The following is a 22,489-nucleotide window of genomic DNA, read 5'->3' as shown; positions in this document are numbered from 1 at the left end:
GGCTCGGCTCCGCGCGCGCCTCGGGGGAGCGGCGCGTCCCAGCCCGGGCCGCCCGCGGGGCGCTTGCAGGGGCACGGAACGAAATCAGAGAGCGGCGCCGAGCTCTGGCTACCTTGCTCCCAGCGCCCTGGGAATTCACCTGGATGGCCAGGCTTCCCCGAGCGTTTGGAGCGTCGGGCGTCGCGTCCCCACGCTCCCTCGCAAAGGAAAAAGAAAGACAAACCAGAAAAAAAATTAGCTCGTGCTTGAAACCTGTGCCCCTTTGTACCTTTCTTTCTTTGCTTTGGGTTAATGATGGTTTGTGATTATGAAACCCCACGAGGGATCAGCTCCAAGAGCGAATAGCATTACTTTAAGTCATGACTTGGAAATATACGTGTGTGTATACAGATACTATTTTATTTTTTTTACCTTGAACTTGAGGATTATACAAATCCATGTCTGTCTCACAAGGAGATCCTGACTGACTTTCTGCTAAAGTTAAAGAAATACTTGTGCCTCCACAGGTCTTGCAGAATTGGAGGCACAGGTCTTATAAAAAAATTGCAGTGGCATTTGGCTGAACAGCTCTTATTTTTAGCATGCTATTGTGAAAGTGGTTATATAACTTTTGGTGGATTTTTGAGGACAAAATTAACAGCTCATAACAAGTTAAAACTTTTTTTTTTTTTAATTTTTTTTTTTCCCTTCTGAAAGAGGAGAAATAAAGGGAATGAAATCCCAGTGAGTAAGAGTCAGGTGAAATTCAGCCGAATGATAGAGATTCCCTGAGAAAAAGCCCGAGGTTTGGAATCCCACAGCCCTCTCAACAATCATGAAGCAGCAGGTGCAAGACCAAGTAATGTCAGCTCAGAGCCCCAATTAGGAAGTTGCTTATCAGGCTGCTTCAAGGCTATTACTTGCTCAACCAGGGTGAAATTAGCTATCACTTCAGAACCTTGTGTTCCCACCCGTGCCAATACAATACAGATGCTATGTTTCTTTAGGGGATTAGATTGTTTCTTGAACTTCAAAAAGAATGCACAGACTGAAGTATGTGCTTATAATGCTTGATGTGTTTTAATGCAGATGCTTCACTTGTAAAACTTTGTTCCTGCTTCTCAGGCTGGTCTTTCTTCATTACTTGCAAAAGTTGAAGAGTAATACACTAAGATTTTTTAAAAATCTCTTCAAGAAAGTAACTGTTTGGAAGAGCAGCATGCCCATACTGAGAGCCAGGACATGTGAGTGCTGTGGCAGTGTTCAGGCTCTGGGCGAGTGGTCTCTCTCTCACTTTGGTAGCATGGTCCTCATGAACTGGTGTCATCCAGCTGAAGTGCTAAGTTCAAAACATTTGTGATCACTGTGCAGCTGAAAAGAGAGGACTGGTTTGTAAAATCTCTGTCACAGGATGAGCGAGAAACCTAGCAAGTAGAATTTTCCCTTCTCACCTCTCTTGCAGCCTGCTGTTCAGGCAGAGCTCTTGTGTGCGGGGAGGAGGTTTGTGTGGTAGCAGCGAGTTTTGCTCAGTCTTCCATTGGAGTAGAATAAGTAAGTGAAAGATGTGTCAGTGAAAAGTACAAGTAAGCCCTCCACAAGGGTGCTACAAAAATAAATGCCACTAACCCAAGATTTTGAGCTTATTTGTTTAGCTGAAATACATTCTCTTTTTTTCTATCTTTCAAATAGACTGTGCATGACTTTCAATGGGGAATACGACAAACACATGAACAGTTGAAGAATTTAACTGTGGAGATTTTTGTTTCTTTTCATAGTATCAGGTGGGGGTAAAAATTAATATCTGAAGTACCCACTCAACTGCATCAGTAAATGCTTGGTTTCAGTCACCATTTGTCAATCTCTATGAAAGAGTAAATCTCAGAGATCCAGATCATCTTTTGTAATAAATAATCCTGTTTGAGTTTTGTTTAATAAATCTGGTAACTGGTTTAATTCTAACACTATTGCTAAAATAACATAATAATTCTGACCCAATCATCACCCAATTGGTGAATTCCAATTTGGGATTGGTATAGTGATATTTACCAATTTCTGATCTAGAGTTAGTGTTGTTTCAATGAGCAGTTCGAAGTTACTGAGTAAGAATTGAGTAGTTCAAGCTACTGCACAGATTTACTGATATCAGAAGAGTATCTTAAAGAGTAGCATAAAAAATCTTTTCCTCCCCTCACAGATGCTCTTGCATGTGGTTGTGCATTTATAGTGTTGTTATTCATGTCAGGAGTGGGCTTTTTTTGCCCATCCTTCAGATGTTCCACTTACGGTCCATCTCCATATACTTCATGGTGGGCCAGTTGGATTCCTTTAAGATGAATCTAAACTAAGAGACGTGCTAGAGTTGTTTCTGGAAATACAATCTGTATGACCATATCTAGTCTGAAGTAAAACCCTATAAAATACATAAAGTGTCTTCTATGCCTAAATGTTATGCTGTGCCTGTCAGTTCCAGTTGGGCTGTGCTGGCTGCTACAGTAGACCTGGTCCATTTGCAGCAGGCTGTTCCTGAGGTACCACACAGTCTGAAGACCATACTAGCAGTCTTTCCCAGGGGTGTGGGCTAGTCCCTGCTTCTTGCACCACTGCTCATGTACCTGTTACCAAAAAACTCTGGCTGAGCCAGACAGCACAGCCCTGAACCAACCAGGGCTGTCCTGCTGAGATCGCTTCAGTTCAAAGTGAAGACGGATAATTTTGGGGTTTTTTTTCCTAGTCTGGCATGTGATAGCAGACTAGTTTTTGAGTGGGAACTTTGGATAGTGTAGCCTTGTGCTTGTCTCCTGAGAGTGGACACAGCAGTTCCATTTAGGAAGGGCCAACTGGTGCTTCTTAATGTTTTTTTGCCTGTCACTGGCCATAGCCCTTCTGTATATAAAGGTCCATAAGGCTGTTTATGTTCTTCATTGTGTTTGGGAGTGGTGAGAAATGCTGGCATGAGACTTTAAAACTGCCATTTGGAAATGCTTCACTGTGTTCCCTTGGTGCAGCATTGTGGCTGACTGTATCTCCCACAGGGCACCAGAAGAATTGCTCACCTGTGGGGGTAGTTCCTGGATTCCAGCACATGATGAGAATCATGCCCTGATCCTGGAGTCTAGTTGGTTCAAGCAGGGGAGAATGATTAAGGGGAGATGTTCAGAAACATCCACTTAAAACTTCAAGCTTGATTAAAACATATTAAACCTTTTTTTTCTGCAGTTTTCACTGTAAAGGGAAAAAAATTCCATTTTCTGTTTTTTGGTGATTTGTCTGGCTTCTTACAGTTTCATGTTTTTCTTTAGTTTGCTTTATGGGGAAAATTAATTTAAATTGAAAAATTATTATGTTAATTATAAACAATTATCTCTGTCATGAAAGCATTTCTTACTTTAAAATGTATTATTGGAGCAGTTAGGGATCAGATCCTTCTTTCATGTAGAAACAGAAGATGGTTGTAATTGCTGCAAAAAGTGCATTTCTTGCCAACTCTTCAGTATTACATGCATTTCCATTGGATTATGATGGTATTGCATGTGTATAGCATGCTTGATACAAATATACTTCTTGTCCTGGATCACTGTGACTGCTCTAAGACTGCTTTTAGATTGCAGAAAATGTTGTGCTATGTGGAACAACAAGAAGAGAACATTTCCTACTCCCATGACTGTATTTCTGTTGCTAGAAGCTGTCCACTCCAAGTCTTATTTCAATGCATTGCTTCTTTGTGGGATGAAGTATAGATTTTAATATGAGTTGTGTAGATGATGGTATGTCACTTGAAACCATGGTATTTCTTGTTCTCAATGCATTAAGCCTTTTATTATCAATTTTAAGAAGATTTTTGTAGCCTGTTTCAGAAAGGGAAGCAGACCATAAAAATCTGTCTCGCTCCAGGACATTAAAACAGAAGGCAATCCATCTTTCAGTATCTGGTATGATACAATCATGGCAACTTCAGTTGTAACCTGTCTTTCTCAAAAAGTCATCTTACAGCACATACTTCTAACATTTTTTCTTCTGTGTTTAACCATACTTATCTATGACATTTTGAATGTTTTGTTCTTTGTTGCTGTCCAGATAATATCTCACAGAGTTATAATAGTGCATTTTAGATTAGTCTTAAAAGTTAGGGGGATTTGCTAAGGTCAGTTTTTCATGTAGACTGTGCTGCCATATAGAATTGGTTATACTGTAAACGTGAGTTGTACATAGAAATATGCATGCTACTGTCTTTATTACAAGATTTTTGGAGAAAGAAAAAGGGTAAATTTATCTCTCATTCCCAACAATTTTAAAGTCATTGTTACTTAGGAAGTGAGTATTTGAAGAAACCATAATTTGCAATGAAACTTGAGGAAATTAAAATTGTGATCTATTCAAGTAGAAAAAGACTCATAAAAACTTTGTTTCTGTCTGTTTTGTGCTAAGGAAGTGGGAGAAGTAAAGTACACTATGAAAGGAAAAGATATTATTTACCCTCCAAATTTCATTTTGGAATCAGTTTTTATTGAGTGTGATGGGCAGTGCACAAATACAGTGTCAGACTGTGGATTTAACACAATAAATCTTGAAAATTTCCTGAATTTTTAACATCTCTTAAAACTTGGAAACAACACTTGTACAGCTCATGCAGAACGCCTTGTTGACCTTGTGTTGTACAAACACTTTCTGGAGTTGGAGGACTGTGTTGAGCTGGTCTAGATGTGAATTAGTTGCCCGTCTCCGTTTAAATGCAGTGTTGTGGATTCCAGCCATGTCTCATCTATCCTATTACCCTGCTTAAGTGCTGTTATGATAATGTTCAAATAGACTGATATTATACAGTAGTGCTAACGAAAAAACAAACAGCATTGTAAAAACTCTCCATGACCATTTCTGGCATGGAATGGTAGGTTTTTTCCCTGGTGCAAATCTCAGACCTAATCTCATTTCCAGTGAGGCCAAAACACTAGCTTGGCTTAGAGTTAAGCGAGATCCTGCCCATAAATCTGGCCAGTCTCCATTGAGATAACATCTGGAAAGTTGTCATTTAAAAATATGTGGGAGAGCTTGGGATTGGGGTGTAAATAGTGGGTCCGAGCTTCTATCCAAAAGGAAAGCATCCAAAAGGAAGCTCTCAGATATCAGACATCCTAGCTCTAGGCATGTTCTTTGTTATGATCCATCTATCGTTTGTCCATTCTTGTTCTGTCAACATAATTTGGAGCTCAGTGTCCTTTGTGAGGAACAAGAGGAGGCTGACAGGCAAAGAAGATGGGAATATGCGAACATGTTGCATGACTTAATGGATGCATCCAGTAAAGTCTGCTAATAAAGAGAGAGATGGCTATCTCTTGTATTTTGATTTAAATTGTTCTCTGGCTGACACCTTTCAGATTACTACATGCAATGGATTTATACTAAGCATGTTTGTTGACTTTTGTCTATGTTCTTCATTAATGATGTCCATGGAAACTTTGCCTGATTCTTCAGTGAGAACATCTTTTGCTGAGATAATCTGAAGAGTGACTACTTACAAACTGAAACAAATTCTAAGCATCTTGAATTCCATGTAGGCAGGGGAAGATTGTTCATCTGTCTCTTTAATACTTCCCTTCCTTACTGAAGCTGAGTCTTTGTTAAAGTCATAGCTCAGAATGTGGCTTCTTAATGGTAGCTGAAGATTCGAATGACACAGAAACTGATTATTAGGAATGTTTGTTATTTTGTTCAAAAATCACAGAAGATATGTGAAAATAGCACCATTGTGTTTAAGTTTTGATATATGTAATGACCCTTTTTCTATAGAAACCCTGAAGCAAACAAGACAAACACATACAACTGGAAATTGAGCTAGTATGGGAACTTTCAGGTTCTCAAAGTCCCTTCAGTCACTTACATAAAGTTATTCAACAACTCAGCCTAGATTTTCGGGTTTTTTTGAACTGTAAGACAAATCCCACCTTTGTCTACTGTACATTCCTCTCAAATGAAAAGAGGCTTTAAATACAAACTGTACAATTATAGATCCCATTTTGTTTTCTTTATCTAATTTTTTTAAAGTTGTCTGCACTTGATGTTCTTTCTTCTTGAAGGAGCGTTGCAAAAGCTCCTTCACAAAGTAAAGTCTCCTATTTTCTGAATTTTAAATCCAAAATTCCTGTTGCTTTTTCCTTCAATTCAGGTAGACTGCTTCAAACTAGAAAAATATTTTTCTGTTGGTGTTTCAATAGTTGACTTTAAAAATATGATACATGCAAACACTATTTTGAGTACCTATCAGAATTTGCCAGTCTTCTCCTTATAAAAATAGCCATGTTTTTTTTCAGTCCAAAAATATAATATTTTGAGAAACTTGTTTCTTTGGAAACAAGTTTATTGTGTTATTCCAAGTTGAGCCTAATTATTTTCTGGACATCTCTAAGGTTTCTTTAAAAGAAGCATATGATATTACAGGAAGAATGTTCCTCTGTTTGCCAGAGAGCTGTACTATGTTTACTATAATAAGATTAAAGGAAATTTGAAAGTCAACGCTAGCTCAGTGGGAAACTGATAAACACACGTTGTACTTGCAGGAACACTCTGCCCAGTAGTATTAGGAAATTTATCACTATTTATTTAGCAGCTCAGACTCTCTCTGACAAACAGATTTGGTGTCCATTTAAAAGTACACCAGATGCTAAAAAAACTTTTACTAACAATATGGATGTGATTTGTGGAACCTGAACTGTTATCCTGGCATAGCCATCTCGTGTGGTTTAGGATTGGGAATCTCATAGCCTGGTCTCTCAAAATAAGGAGTCTGTATCTTATGGATCCCATCGCTTTCCAAAGACTGTGGTTTGATTCCTGGCACTCCTGGTTAGGTCAGCTATTACAGCCACAGTCATAAACAGCAATTTTCAGAATTTGAGCAAGCTAGACAAGGGTGTAGCTCCTTGGAAAAGTTATTCTGGAAGAGGTAAAACCAGCAATATCTCTGGATCCATATCTAGCATTGGCAGTTTTTACTCTTGAGAAGCAATGGCTGTCCAGTCTCATATTTACTCATTGTGCCTTGGCCAGTGTTTCAACTAGAGAGTGAAATCTGGAGAAAGAAAAGGCCACAGGGATGACTTTTCATTCCTAGGTTTGAGTTGAGAGGTCATTTTTACGTGGTCACAAATGCTGCTTACAAATCAGTAAAATAGAATGAAGACATTTTGCTATGAAATGCATACAGGAAATCTTTTTAGAAATTCTGTGAGTAGAGGGGAATGTGTAATCACACGGTGATGCATAAGCTACTGCTGTAAATGTCTTCACCACCTCCAAAATGGCAGATCTCTTGCTAAAGTGGGCAGATACTCACTGTGTGCTTCTGAGCACCACAAAAGGCCAGTGGATTATTCCCACCATGTGCTGGTAACTAGTAGGAACTGCAGGATTAAGTCACTATTAATTATAGAAGCTACTGTGGTTAGCTGTTCATGCTGTGTATGGTAATATATTTATTTGATAAATAGCTGATTAGGGAAATTAGTTAATTTCCACACTCCTCTCAACTCTGAAATTTCTCAGAAAGAAGCCTAAAAACCAAGGGTCACTCTTTATGTAAAATTTATGGATTTGTATGCTACCCATTAAATCACCCCAAATTGTTCCTTCCTTTTCCTGGTGATGTAAGATGTGAACGTGAGCTCCTAACCTGATTCAGATATTAAAGTCTGATGTAATTTGTTCAAGCTGTGGAGGAATAATTTCATTCTCTTGTGTTCCTCTCCCCAATCCCCACCCCCCAAATGGTCTTTAAAGGTCTGTGGAATCAGTGGAGATGACCTGTCCATGCCAGCTGAGTTATCATTTCATTAACGCCATGCCTTTCCATTATAACCATGACTGGAGTACAGTCCAGCATGTTGTGGAGTCTTCGAGACTTCCAGGAACCATGGGAGTTTTTATTCTGCCTTTTGGTGATCCCTTCAGGTAGTAGAACTGCAAATGCAGGGGTTCACAACCCATACCAAAGGTTTCCTGTCTCAAGGGACACTGCTGTGTATGTAACTCCGCTGGCCGCTCCAGGGCTGAGTTCTTTGGCAGGTCTGTCCTTGGCAAGTTCACCTGCAGTTCGAAGAAATCTCTGGCTTTGTCATTAGGTGAACCAGAGTATTGCCTGTTTTGGTGCTTCTGCTTAACTTTGTCCCCATAGATAGATAGACTCAGTCAGAGTGCTTGCAGTGTTTCCCATTATATACAAATTGTAACTCAAGGCTCTACGGCACACTGCCAGTTCATCTCCCCACTCGGACGCCAGCTTCATTTACTCATATAAATAACTGGATAGCAGTCAAACATGATTGACTTAAGCTGTTACTTTATATGAATGTGTAAGATATAGAGAGTTTGACATGCTAATGCCGTGCTTGTTGTTTGGGTTTTCTTCTTCAACACTGAAATTTAGATGTGTTTTTTAAGACCATTGAAACTTATTGGTCATTCTATTTATCATGGGTTTAGATTTATTGTCACTGTTTATAAAACTACCCCAAATTAATTGTTTTTCTTGTTAAATTAGAATCTGCATGGTTAGGTTTGTATTCATTAAAGGGAGGCTTATTTTCTATTATAAAAGTGAACTGCAATTTAAGATTTTTTGCTTAGGAAGTGCTCCAAATTACATTTTTTCACCAATATATTTATTTTTCCTTTAAAAACATTTGAATACTGGCTTACTTTACTGTGATTAAGGCTGATGCCTTAATTTGAGCAACAGATGCACTTTAAACTTCTAGATGCACAATAACATATATAGCAGTTAGTCACACAGTAGTATGGTAGAATTTTTTGGGTGACAGTCATGCTTCAGTGTGTTTTTAAGTCCCGTCTTCATACTAATTGTAAACCTTTCCTAAAGCTTCTGTGATGGCTTTTTGATTTCAATTCATGACCACTGTTTTTTAGGTGACAGAATCAAAGAATCTCTGAAGGCTGTGTCATGGTTTAGCCTTGTCTGGCTACCCACACAGCTGCTCATGCACTCCCCTGCCTGGTGGGATTGGGAGAGAGAATCAAGAGAGTAAAAGCAAGAAAAGTTGTGGGTTGAGATAAAGATGGTTTAATAGCGAAAGCAAAGCTGAACATGCAAGCAAAGCAAAACAGGGAATTTGTTCACTCTTTCCCATGTGCAGGCAGGTAGTTCAGCCATCCCCAGGAAACCAGGGCTTCTCCGTGTCCAGTGGTGACTGGGCAAGACAAATACCAAACTGCAAACAGTTCTCCTACCATGTTACCTAATGGTCTTGAATATCCCACGTGTGAGGTGGTGTCAGCTCTCATGGTTATGTCCCCCCACTTGTTGTTCATCCCCAGCCTTCTTTCTAGTGGGGTCAGATCAGAAGCAGAAAATGCCTTGATGCTGTGAAAGTGCTGCTCAGCAATAACTAAAACTTCCTGTGTTATCAACACTGTCATATCCAAAATAGCTGTATACCATCACAAAGTATTAATGGTCCAGAGAGTGTCTGTGTTTTGTTCTTCTGCCTACGCCTGTGCCCATGTGAGATCACTTTAGCTAGGCATAGGTATAAACTTTTAAACTGGAAGGGTTATCCTGCCCTTGGCTCTGCTTCTGGCTGTTCGGCCGTGTCTTAATTCTGTTCCAGCCTTTCTTTGTGCCATCTGACATGTCTGAAATGGTATACAATCAATACATATGGGAAACTGGCTCAGAAACTATGCTGTAAATGTTGACATAAGTGTTCAAAACATGGTATATCCTGTAATTGACGGGGCTTGTAGGTGCAGACTCCTTGCATGATGTCTTCAAAATCGTGTTAGTACTGAGTGGCCTTAGTGGTCTAGATAGATGGGCTTAGTTGCTAAGTGTGGAAAATCTTTAGATAAGATTGTTATTTAAGAGACAGCCTGGAGACCAGAATTCCCAAATCTTCTGAAATTATGTGGGCTAATGGGAGTGGTGAGATCCAGGAGCAGCTTGCTCAGAGAAGCTGTGTGTGTCCTACCTCTGCAAATGTTCAAGGCCAGGTTGGAGGGGGTTTTGAGTGACCTGGTCTAGTGGAATATGTTATTGCCCATGGAAGGGGGATTGGACTGGCAGGTCTTTAAATTTACCTTTCTACCCAAACCATTCTGTCTTTGCTGTCATTGTGAACAGAACCTTATGGTTCACTTTATGAACTGTAAAAATTCTTATTGTCATTGAGCACTTAAAAAAAATTATGAAAGGCTCACATGTTTCTCTTATTAACTGCTGTTGCAGTGTGATACATGTGCATGCAAGCAAATACGAATAGTATCTAAAAGCTCTGACCTTATGTGTATAGATACAAAAAAAAATTAAATGTTTTGTTTTTCTGCAAAGCCTATAAGGATGTGAATTCTAATGCAGATTTGCACACACTGGATTAAATTCCTTGCACAGAGAAGGAGAACAATGTATTACTTCAAGACAATGTGAATATTCTTTTATACTTAATAAACCTAACACTTTTATCCGTGCCTTCTATACAGTGAGAAATTTCACCCCAGTGTGTATTGCTATGCTACGTGCACTATTTAATGTTTCTAACACGGGACATCCAAAGTTTTTATCTATGTTTTGCACAAGGCCATCCATAGCTGTAAAAAAAATTTAACTGTAGTAAAAGAAAGAGACAAAAAATTGCTGATTGCTCTTGCACTTTTCTCTTTTGAAGCAGCATACCTAAACCCAAGTACTATAAAGTAGGGAAGAGAGGATTTGCTTCTGATGAGTTGAATTATTCCATACATAGATTGTTCATGGACATTTCAGTTATACCTTTTAGTCTGTGTGATTTTCATGGTAGTTGTGAGTCAACATAATATTTAAATGGAACTTTCAAAACAGCTTTGTACCTACCTAGGTTTTATGATAAAGCTTGTATAATTTAATTCTGAAATTATTCAATCAGCTTTTCCTGACTTGCATATATTGTAAAGGTCAGAATTTATTTCAAATTTGGGTTAAACTAGCTTAGGTGCATTGAGACATGGAGTTAACCTATTAAAGATATGTCCACTAAAGGGTTGACATTAACACTTCTGAACTTCATTCTTTAAGAGTCACCTTATTTATAGCAAGATAAATGCACTTTCAGCTCTTGCACAGAATGGCAAAAGCATTCTTTGGGTAGCCTAAGTAATCTAAAATATATCTTATCTGGGAAACCTCAAAGGATCTATTTATTCAAGAAGTTAGGAAAATTTAAGGGATGTATACTTACAGCCTGGATTTCAGAGTATACAACTGCTGCTTGCACATTTTAAGAGGACTGTTAATTTCTTTTAATTAAATAGAATGTTTTAAACATCATAAGCTATGTTTTCACAGAGTTTATAGGAAAGATATCATGCCATGCTCAAAATTTATAGAAGAACTTGAAAAGTACATTCAGTAAGAAAATCCAAACAGATGAATGCTTTTATGTTAGTGAAAAAAAAAAAAAAGAAAAATGCAAATAGTGACAGAAATGAAAAGTGAGTTGAACTTTTCAGTGGTCTGAAGTTAACTTCCAGACTGTTTATGGCTTTACAGTGTGTGTGGTTTCAACAAGTGTTTTGGGCTTTTTAAAGCAGCTTTAGGGGTTTTTTATTCATTGCAAACTATTCTGCTCACACATTCACTATTTTTAAAGTATTTTTTCATGGCAATTTAACCTGATTCCTAAGAAATACTTATAAGATGCATCTTTAAGTAAGATATCTGTAATCTAACTGTGTCTTAGGGTATAATCTTTTTCTAGGAGTGTATACATACAACTTGCTGTTTTTAAGGCTTTTCATGAGAAGTCAAGTGGGATTTATTACTTCATAGACTTCCTTGGTTAGCATATGTGAGGGAACTCATGTCTAACCACTAGTAGATTTTATGTTGAGTAACCTTTACAAGTATTCATTGCATGTTAACTCTTGACAGATAAAATTACTTATTCACTATTGACTTATCTTTGAAGGATGATTTACTTTGTCAGTATTGAGTCATCTCCATGCTATGTTGAGACAGCAGTCTCTCTCCAGATCATCTTGTGGCATGCAGCTATTGCCCTAATGCAGAGTTGTTAGAGGTCTGCAGGAGGAATGTGCAGGAGAAAAGGGAGAAAGACAAATGCTGGCTGAATCTTGCTGAGGACAGCAGTCACTGGTGTCTGCCAGAAGAAGGATTTCACATTTGTAGATTTGCTTGCTGTCCTGTTCACAGGGCAGCTCTGCAGGGCGTAGTAGGGGAGTGGGGAGATGAAGGCTAAGCATTTAGCCATTTTCTCTTTCTCGCTTTCTGCTCATGGGATTGTGTTATTTTGCTACACTAAAAAAACATCAAGAATCCAGAATTGCTGTGACATTGCTTCTCTGTCTCGGTCACCTTCTCATATCAGCTTACCCTTCACTTAAAATATACCTGTTCACCCAGCCTTGCATATGTGTATGACTTGCAATAAAACTTTGATTCATGCGTAAGTTAATGAAAGGAGCATTTTGCTTTCATTCTGTAAATTTCAACACAATCTCTGAGTAATTCAAAAAGAACTTGAGAAGAATCTACGTGTATCTGATCCCAGTGGCACTGCTTAGTTATGTGGCAGGTAAAGGTAGCCTTTGCCTTCTTTCCTCCCGCCTATTTTCTCTATGCAGAAGACTGGACAGTTAAGAAGGTCAAAGGAATTCTACAAATAACAATACTTAGAGTGCTAGTTTGTGAACATGAAGCCTCAAACATTTTGTTGGGTAACTTGCCTTAAACCTTTTTATTAACAGTGCTGAAGTTTTCCTTTGCCTAAAATTACAAAAGCTACGAATTTTACATGCTTCTTGCTCAGTATGTGGAGCTGTGAAAATATATTAGCCTGACAGTATGAATTTATTAAATCTTGCAGAGAAGTAGGAGACTAATAGCTAAGGTAAACTGCTTTGTGGTAACCTGCCTAGGTGGCTTCTAAACAAAACAAAGTGATCTGTAGACTGAGCTGCTCAGTATTTTGGAAGTGCAAGTCATAGTTTTCCAAAGCACCTGTTTTTGAACATGGAACTGAGCAACCAAAATAATTCAGTAGAGGCATCATTCTCAGGACTCCTAAGGACTGTTGAAGAACACAAAAATTAGATGTCCGGTATCAGGAATTCCAGAGGTAGGGCAGACACCTGCACCCTTTGTGCTGCCAATAGGGAGTTTGGGGGATTAGCCTTAAAGTGTGCATAAATCAGTGTGCCAAAGTGGAAAATTATTAAACTTCAGATAATGCTGAAGAAGTGAGTGTTTACAGAGCCCTACATCTCATAAGTGGAGGCTTCTGCAGAAGTGTTTGGAAAAAAAAAAGGCGTAAGAATGATTAAGAAATGCTGCAAGGTGCTGCTTAATGCTCCCATTTTTGGATGTATCTGCTGAGATTTTCAATCTGCATGGAAAAAGGTGCAACTGCAGGCTGGGGAGGATCACTATGAAGGTTGAATGCATAGGCTAAATTACATTCTGGAGCTAAAGGTGATAAGATCCTTGGAGCTATAAGAAGATGTAATTAGATCCAAAGTACAGCCATACACATTTTCCCCCCTCCACTCTGCTGTCAAGCCCTCACATAAGGAATGGTCCCTGGTGCCAGTAGCCAGAATGTCACAGTTCAGAGCTGGTGAGGCTTTCAGGTGCTGTGGGATTTCCCAGATGCTTTTAAGGATCACTGAACATGACTTTACTTCAAGATGACAAAGTCCTATATAACAACCAATTTTACGAGTCCAAAGTTCAGTTGGGAGCTGTGCACACAAAGGAATACAGATACTGAATTCCTCACTGATACTGTATTAGCCTTGCATGAGAAGAGATTAGGATCAGCCTTTCTTTGCTGAAATGATTTGCCTGGTACCGCCAACTGGCAGTAACTAGGTCCTTCCAGCCAGGAAACTACCAAACAAGACATTTGTGTTATGAAGCCAACAAGTAATGCAAACAGTGTGGGAAAATTACCATTAGCTTCAGAAAAACAGTTACGTGTCACCGTTGCTGAAACTGAACCTCATGACTTCCGATGATCTGATATCTCTGGTTTCTTCAGCTGGTCTGGTGTCTCTGAAATGAACCTTAACTAAGTTTTAACTTGGTTCAAACCAGGAGTGTAAATCAATGGAGTATGGGGTGATTGCTATTATATTTATATATTTACTGCTTTAGAATTGCATGGCACTTGTGCCACAAAATACTCCTCATTTCTTTAAATTTTATTCCAGAAAATTTTGTATTACAGCTCTTCTCCTTCTTCACTTATTTCAATGTTTTACCCACAATGGTCTTCCATTAAGTTCTTACTAGATCCCTATACCTAAGGTCATGGAAAGAGAAAATGTTAGTCAATAGTTATCTGTGGTGTGTTGATACTAAATTATTGTGGACTCAAAGTTTTAGAAGGGCATTTAATGGGAGACTGAACCATTCTCACATGTCCTAAGGGAGCTTGCCAGGCAGCTTCACTAACTTGCATAAAAAAGAAAAATCCGAAAGCAGAAAGTTTGGGTTACCTCTGGTTTGCCGTTTTTCATTGGACTGGATGTCTTTAAAAAGAGGAAACTTGTCCAGGCACTTTTGGGGGATATCTTTTTAGCCATGTTTTATGGAATCTCTTGAAATACTGGTTGTCTTGTAAAGCCAAGGAATTCTCTAACCTATATTAGGATTTACTAGGCTTGATTTATTTCCCACTTCACACTAGGCAGAAAACATTCATCTTTGGAGTTTTCTCTTCCTTTATCCATTTTTTTCCTCTTCATAGCTAGAAGAAAAATAATTAAAAGTAGAATATGATTTTAAATATAAAAAAAACCGGAAGAAGCAGCATGGTATTAAGTGCAAATGAAAAATAATTTGTACTAGAATTTCAAGATATTCTAAGAACATAAATGTTATTAATCTGTTGTCTTAAATTACTTCCCGTTAAGCAATTTTTGTGTCTTTTTTTTTTTTTTTTCACTATCTATCAGCTGTCAAAATAACTTATCTGTAAGCATTTGCTGGCTACTTCAAACTGATCAAGTATTTTTAACGACAGTACATTTTTGTGCTGCCTGAAATGTGTCAAATATAAGCAAGTCTACCTGAAGACAGATCATTGCCTGATCTAAATGACTATATATTTTAAACCTCAAGGACTTTGTACTGGTATTTTCCACAGAGTAAAATTATTGCCTCTATTGAACTAAAAGAATTTTTTTCCATTAATTTCAGTGAAGTCAGTATTTGTCAAATAAAGCTTCTGAAATATTTTTAAATACGTATTTTCAGAGAATCCACCCATCTGCCGTGTTTTCTTTTCCTGAGCTTACTGAACACAGTGGTCAGGCGTGGAACTTTTTGTTGGTAGAAGCATTGCGACTATTGCCTAGTGCATGAAGGATGGTATTAAACTTCCCTTTCAGTCTTGTGTTAAACTTCCCTTTTGTTTCAATCCTGCAGTAATTCCTTGGCAGTGAGTGATGGATTTACTTTTTATTAGACCATGAACATATGGATATCTGCTTGATCCTAGCTTTGCATTCATTTGTAAGAGAGTATACATGTAGCATTGGTTTAAAAAACATACCTCAATAATTGGCTTCTCTCAGAAATAGCAGCATATTGGTTACTAAATAACAGTACATAATAAGAATGTAACAGTAAAGAAATAACCAATATGGGTTGTAGGTTGCTTTTTAGGTGAATGACTCTTTCCTTGCTTTTACGAAACCACACGCTGCCATGTCACCTCACCTGTTTATAGTAATCAGAAATATTAGACTATGTCTAGGTAAGGAAGCAGTTCCTCATGGGAAAAAGGCCAAGGAGATGCCTTTACTCTCTATATTAATTTTAGGGAACTAGCAACAGTAAGTAAATCATATTTCAAAACTTACATCAGTTTCGGAAGGATAAAGAAGGCAGGTGGGAAACCTGAAATCTATTCCAGTGTGTGTTCAGTTTCTGTTTGATGGCAATTTCATTATCTTATTTGTCGTGCTCTGTGGGAAAGGGAGTGTTGGACAGTGGGTACAGCTTCAGAGAGCACTGCTGTGCTTGTAGGACAAATACCATAGCTTTATGATAACAGCTGTTGACAAACTATTCCACACCTGTTAATTACAGGTATTACAAATAGAGAGGAATTTGGGTGTTTGCTGTCATGAGGACATTACAGATGTTTTCTTCTGTGCAAACCTCTGCAGTTGGCCTCAGATCTTTGAGGACGTCGTTGTTTGTCAGCCTGTTCTGTCGTCCTGAGACCTCTGGGTAAGAAGCCACTCAGCTGTCCCATTCAGTTTTTGATTGTGGAATTTGGCAGCTCCATCAGCTGGTGTTGCAGCAGCAGTGCCATTGCCAGCCTTCTAGTTCAGTGCATCTGCCACTGACTCTGGAGGGACCGTGGGGAAAAAGTGTGCATGGCACAGTATTTCCATCTTCTCATCTAACCACCCTGGCTAATTAAGCAGTTTTGAAGACCAATTTCAAGACAGAGGAGTCAAAGATGGTTTAAAACTATGCCCAAATTAGCCTAGTATGGAAAATGATGTCTATGTATTTTATGCATATTTAAATATGTTTTAGGAAACCTGACATTTTCTAATGATTTATAACTTAAGTTCATTTTCTTCAAAAAATAAATAAGGCAATGCTTCCTCTGAATAACTGAAATTTTGGAAAGCCAAGGCATTCTTCAAAATCTTGAATCTTGACTTCTTTTGCTAACAGGGGAGCATTGCACAAAAGTTGTGTATTCTGCCTGCAGCAAAAGAAGTCAAACTGAGTATTTAATTCTGAAACCATCTGATAGTATCTGCATTATCATCCTGGTAGGTCCACATTTAGCAGATTGCAGTGTGTTAAACATCAAGCTGGCTTTAAGTAGTGGTTTGGTGACCCTGTAGCAAGAAGAATGATGATTTATTTCTATGATAGTTAGCACAAAACCTAAAAGCCTAGGATGAGAAGAGAGATCACAAAATTAGGCAAAAAAGCTCCATAACCTATTAAAAAGATGGTTCTTTGGCAAATAATAATTGTTCTATGTTATATATGTATATATGTCTATTTACTTAAAAGGGAATTAAAAGAATTTTGGGAAGTTGTCTGGCTCTACTCCTGTTTGCTGGGATCCATTTCATCTAACATAATCCATGGCAGATGTGATTTTGTTTTTTTCCTTTTGCATCACATTTTCCTTAATAATCCTGATGGCAAGTCTATAGACTTGGGCAAATCAATCCCAATGCCTCACTATCTGTATCATGGTACTTGCTAATGGGGATATTGTCTGAAATCTTATCTGCTAACATTACTACATTTGAATCTATGAAGACTAAAACCATAATTTCATTCTTTGCTGTTGCCTTTTATGCGTTTAAAAGCTATTAATGTCACTCCTCTGGACTTGTCATGTTTGTATTAAAGACCGCTTACTCCTGCAATCTTGCCACATTGAGTTGGTTTCTGTGTATATAAATGCTCTTGTCTTTCTTCCTTGCCTCCCCTTGGGAAGCCTGCATGGCTTTCCTGAAGCATGGTGCCCAGAACTGCTTCATAGTCTGCTACTTTCCATTCTGTGTTTGTGCAGCCATGTTTTCGGGGCCAAAAATAGACTCTTGATTTATCCTTAACATCTTCAGTGTACCATCAGCAAAGGGTGGTGGTCACACATCTGAGTTTAGCATATAAATTACATTAGCTTCTGCTTTTTGATTTTTGTTTTAATTTCCAGGTGCAGAGGAGTTTCTTATCTAGTGTGGAATGTGTTGGGACTGATGTATTACTGTGATGGCCACTGTGAGAGGCACCAATGCACAGTGAAACAGTAGAAAATTGGGGGACTGTATGGAAGTCTATTTAACAAAAAGTTGTCAGTGAAGTACAGAGCCTTTAAGAAGAATAAATATTACTTTACAATTGATTAAAAATAAGTGCTGTACATTTAAGATGGCAGGCACCTTTCCCTGTTTAAATACCAGCTGGTCCAAACTTCAAACTTATTCAACTGCTGTACAATTTCCATCTCTTAGTTCTAATTACAAGTGGGTAGAGGGTGTGTTCCCTGCTGCTTCTGACTTGCTGGTGTGCAGGATACATTACCACACTTTTCTTTTAAGGTCTGGTAACTTAAACAGGCTTTTAAGTCTGAATGCAGGAAGCCAGTTAAGTGTTTGCTTAACTTCTACAGTGTTAGTTTAAAGCTGCCCTGTCTTACACAGAGCCCTAATTACTAAAATGCTCCCATACCTGCATGAGAGCTTAGTCCTATCTGTTGACTATTAATTATATTACATTTATTCTTGCATAAAAGCACACGTAGTTAAATGTGAAGCCTTAGCCCACGTGGTTCTCGGAATCACCCAGGCTTTTGGAGAATGAAGGTGCCTTTGTACAGTTACAAGGGAGAAACTTAATGAACAGGTTCCTTGAATAAGACATGTTCCCTTTGACTGGTTGGTGATTGTGATGTCTGTACGGTGGCAGATGTACAATCTGGTGCTCTTTGGCATTGAAGCCATCACCTGAGAAACAGTCTGAGGCCAAATGAACTAACTGCTTCAGCATTCTGCTGAATTAATGCTCCTGAATGTTTGCCTTGTGTTTTTCTTGTTCAGATATTAGCAGCATCACTCCATCTCTTGCCATGTCATGTTAGTGCACAACTTACGCTTTTGCCTAAGGAGGGTAAAAATCCATATGAGTTCAATAGCAGAACAAGTGACCAACTCTTTTTACAGCTCTAGGGCTCTGTTCTGAAAGGAAGGTTGGGCAAATATTTGCATTCAAAATGTATTATAACTCCTGACAGTTTGGTTGTTTTTTTAAAGCTATAAACCAGCAGATTGGTTCTGTCTCATAAGCATTCTGGCAAATCTGTTTCCTGGAAAGAGAATGGAAAAGTGTTTCCTCCAACTTTTTTTGCTAAATCACACTGCTTTTTTGTTTGTCCTTAATTTGGTTTTGTTTAATTTTATATTGCACTAATTGCATAGGCACGAAGCATCTTCACATGAAGAAAGAGCCATCTTGCCACCACCTTACAGGTTAGATTCTGTATCAGGCATGGAGAATCCAGCAAGGCTGTGTTAGGATAGGTAGGGTGATAATGGTAATGGAGAAAAAGTGAAGCAGAAGGCATCAGTGTTTCATATATTATATAGGCCATTTTTTTGCAGTGTAACCAGTGGTTGTGTTTAATCACTTAAAACCCTGACATTTTGGCAGTAGAAACCTTTACACTTAACAGGCAAGAGACTCCAAAGTCTCTTGGAGACAGACAGTAGGATGCAGAAGTTAGATTACATTTTCATTCTTCTTTTTCCATGTTTAATATTTAGCTTTGTACTACAGTTGCAGAGCATATTTTCAAGATAAGATGAAAGATCCTCTTCTTAAGTACCCCATATCCATTGAGGACTTGAGATAAACTGCACATACTACTTTTGGAAATCTAGTCACAAGTTAGAGCTGTAGTGTTTAAGACACTTGCCATAATCAAGTACTTTTGTCTTTGTGGAAGAAGGATGTTTTGATGGAGAGCTGGCTGCACTAACACATCTGCCTGTTCAAATTTGCCACATCTCTCATCTGGCTTCCAGTGGCCACTGTGGAGGAGTGTGCATCTCTCACAGGGTCTGTCTGTGATGTTTCAGCCTAAAAAAACCATCTTTGTGATGTTCTCGGTCATTTGAAATGGTACTACTCATCACATTCTATTATATTCTATTATTATTATTATTGTTATTATTATTATTATCCATCCTTCTCACTGCAGTGGTACAGACTGTGCTACTAACATCAAGGCATTTAGATATAAGGACCATGCATCTCTTATAGGAAGCCAAAGCATGCAGTTTCATCTGTCAACGCCGCCTTTATCAGCCACACCCTCCCAGTTACATTAGCCTCCTCCGCCCTGAAACAGGTAAGTTGGGTGACAGCGTTCCCAGGCCCCAGTCTGGAAGGAGTATCTGGGCGTGGTGTGGCCACTGGTTGGAGGCAGCCTGCTTGTAGGCTGGAACTGGGAGGGCAGAGCAGCCCAGCACTGGCACAGGAGCCCAGCAGCACCACTGATCCTGCAGGCAAAACAGAAAAAGCCAAACCTTTTTGGCTGGATCAGCAAACTTGTCTTGCTGACTGTGTCCTGGGTGGGGGGGAATGTGAGATCAGGAGCAGAGTGACAGTGGCTCACAGTCCAGAGGACTTGAACTGCATCCTGGACTGGATGACAGCATAAGATGATTTAAGCTTTATCTCAGAGGGGCATGGTTTACATTCAGAAATATATCCAGCTTACATTAATTGCTGTTTTGGTTATTTCCCAGGGTCAGATACAGGGTTTTCTATGTGCCATTACTCTTCCTGAAAGTGGAGTTGTGCTGTCCTAAAATGACTATATGTAGTGGTAATATATATTTGAACCACTATGCTGCAATATTCTAATCAGAATGTAAAATTGAGGGGAAAAGGCTTAGGTTTTAGTTGTTTTCATCTGTGATTTGTTTCATTTGGACTCAAAAATCTAGAACAACTGACCTTCTTAATCTGCCAGGGAGGATGATATAATACAGGGAGCTTAAATCAAGACCTCACCCTCCATACCTCAAAACCTAATGACATCAAAACAATGTTGAATATGGTACTATAATTCCCTTCAGGTCCAGGAATTTTGTGCTTATTGCCTACCTCATAAACAACCTTTAACTGTAAAATACGGTAAATGCCTATTTGTGCTTTCCCTTTTCTCACTTTTGTGTTTCCATTTTCTCAACCTTTTCTGCAATTTTTAAAAAAATTTTATTTTGGGGGTTTTTTTGTTTGTTTGTTTTTTGTTTGTTTGTTTTTTGGGTTTTTTTACAGTGGGAGGGGACTGTGGCTCACATTATCTCTGGTTCATGTGTGTACTGAAATCATGAGTTTACGTTCATAAACAGGGAAGATGTTGCTGAAAGGCTTGTTACAAGAAAGACAAGTAGCGTCCCCCACTGGCTACATTTTTGGCTGACTGGTAGCAAGCCGTTTGTGCTGTTCATCTTGTACTCAGTGGTGGCTGTATGTGAAACACACATGACAAAGCAGGGCTGTTGGGGAGCTGCTGAGAGGCCCCCAGATTTCATCTGTCTTCTGGGTGAATGGCAGCAGACAGCATCACCACCTGCCCAACTCTACAGAAACACTAACATGTGGACACATAAGCAGTGTCCCAGTCCAGAATGAAACTGGAGGCTTTGTAGGTGTGGGAACAGGTGTTTTCTGGATTGCTCACATTGATTCAAGTGATATCTGTGTCCCTGTCGCCTATTTCTAATGTGTCTCTAAATCTCTTGTTTCTCTTACATGCTTTGCCATGGATTTGGCAAGCAGCTTAAACACATATTTTGGTGCTTTGGTGGGGGGGTGGAGAATAGAGATAGAGAAGACCTTGTTAAAACTATAGTATCAAGGGGAGCTCTTTATGTCTTCTGTATAGTTATGCTGTAAATCCACTTGCATTCTAAAGTCTGTTTCTGTTATTTCAAAATCCACTTTATTCACTTTATTTTCTAAGTCTGAAGTGCCATTGCATGTTCTGCTTAAACCAGTTTAATGATTTAATTCTCACTCCTACTTTTCTTTTTTTTTTAAATTTTAAGTAAATTGAGTCCTCTTCAAGTTTATAACAAAGATGTAGATACTGAAGTGTACACTTGCTTTGATGTAGCTTTTTGTGTCATTTATGTTGTAAAACAAAATGTTTGATTTTGAAAATCAAAAGGAAAAAACCCTACAAATGTCCCTGTGTTTTTAATAAGCAGAGTTTTGCCAATGAGCAATTAGTACTCTTCAGTTTTCATGCTAATTAAGAGCATCTTAGGATCCTCTAAGAAGAGGTTCTGCCAAGCTAGCAGATTTTCAGACAGGTGAGCTGCTTTTAGCTTTACCTTTGCTGGGTGCTTTTTTTGTAGTGTTTTTCCTAATTACTATTTTGTTGCTCTGACATTCACCATGCTCTTATGCTGCCCAAATCACTGGTGTGATATGTATGAAGCTTCCCTATATTTGTGCTGGAGAAAAATTACAGAAGCTGAAATAATCACTCAAAGCAAAAGCTGTTGTTCTGAAACTAAGTAAGGGAAGAGAGGAAGCATAGTCTTGTTTTCCTAAGCCAAATTCTTTACTGAGCCTCCTTTCAAAATACAAGCATAGAAAGTCCCATGGGGCTGTGGTTTTCACTGACCCCTTGAGGTCCATCATACTGCAGGAATTGTGGTAAGTTCAGTTGAAACTTATTTTCTCGTGACAGAGTGGGAATGAAGGTTTTCAGAAGTGTTGATCAAAACTTTTTTTCAAAGATACTTTTTCAAAGGAAGAGATACAACACCTGAAGGCCCTAGTTTGAATTTACATGCATTTTTAGGGCTTTCCCATTACTGAGACAAAATGTTTCATGTTAGCTCTGTGAAATGCCTTCTTGGGTTTTGAGGATTTAGTAATTTTACATTGACAATATCATAAAACCAATTTTTGCTCACTTCACCTCCTTGAAAAATAAGGGAT

The 22,489-nt window shown here is 38.6% G+C and overlaps 1 protein-coding gene across 2 annotated transcripts in view; it reads left to right on the top strand.

Annotated features, from left to right (window-relative positions):
• GREM2 (gremlin 2, DAN family BMP antagonist) overlaps positions 1-22,489 on the top strand; it is a 41,837-nt gene that overhangs the window by 574 nt on the left and 18,774 nt on the right. The gene's annotated exons all lie outside the window — the stretch shown is intronic.

This window comes from Passer montanus, unplaced genomic scaffold (genome assembly GCF_014805655.1).
Source record: "Passer montanus isolate IOZ18808 unplaced genomic scaffold, ASM1480565v1 scaffold2, whole genome shotgun sequence".
In the NCBI taxonomy this organism is placed as follows: Eukaryota; Metazoa; Chordata; class Aves; order Passeriformes; family Passeridae; genus Passer; species Passer montanus.
This window is presented reverse-complemented; position numbering and strand designations above follow the sequence as displayed.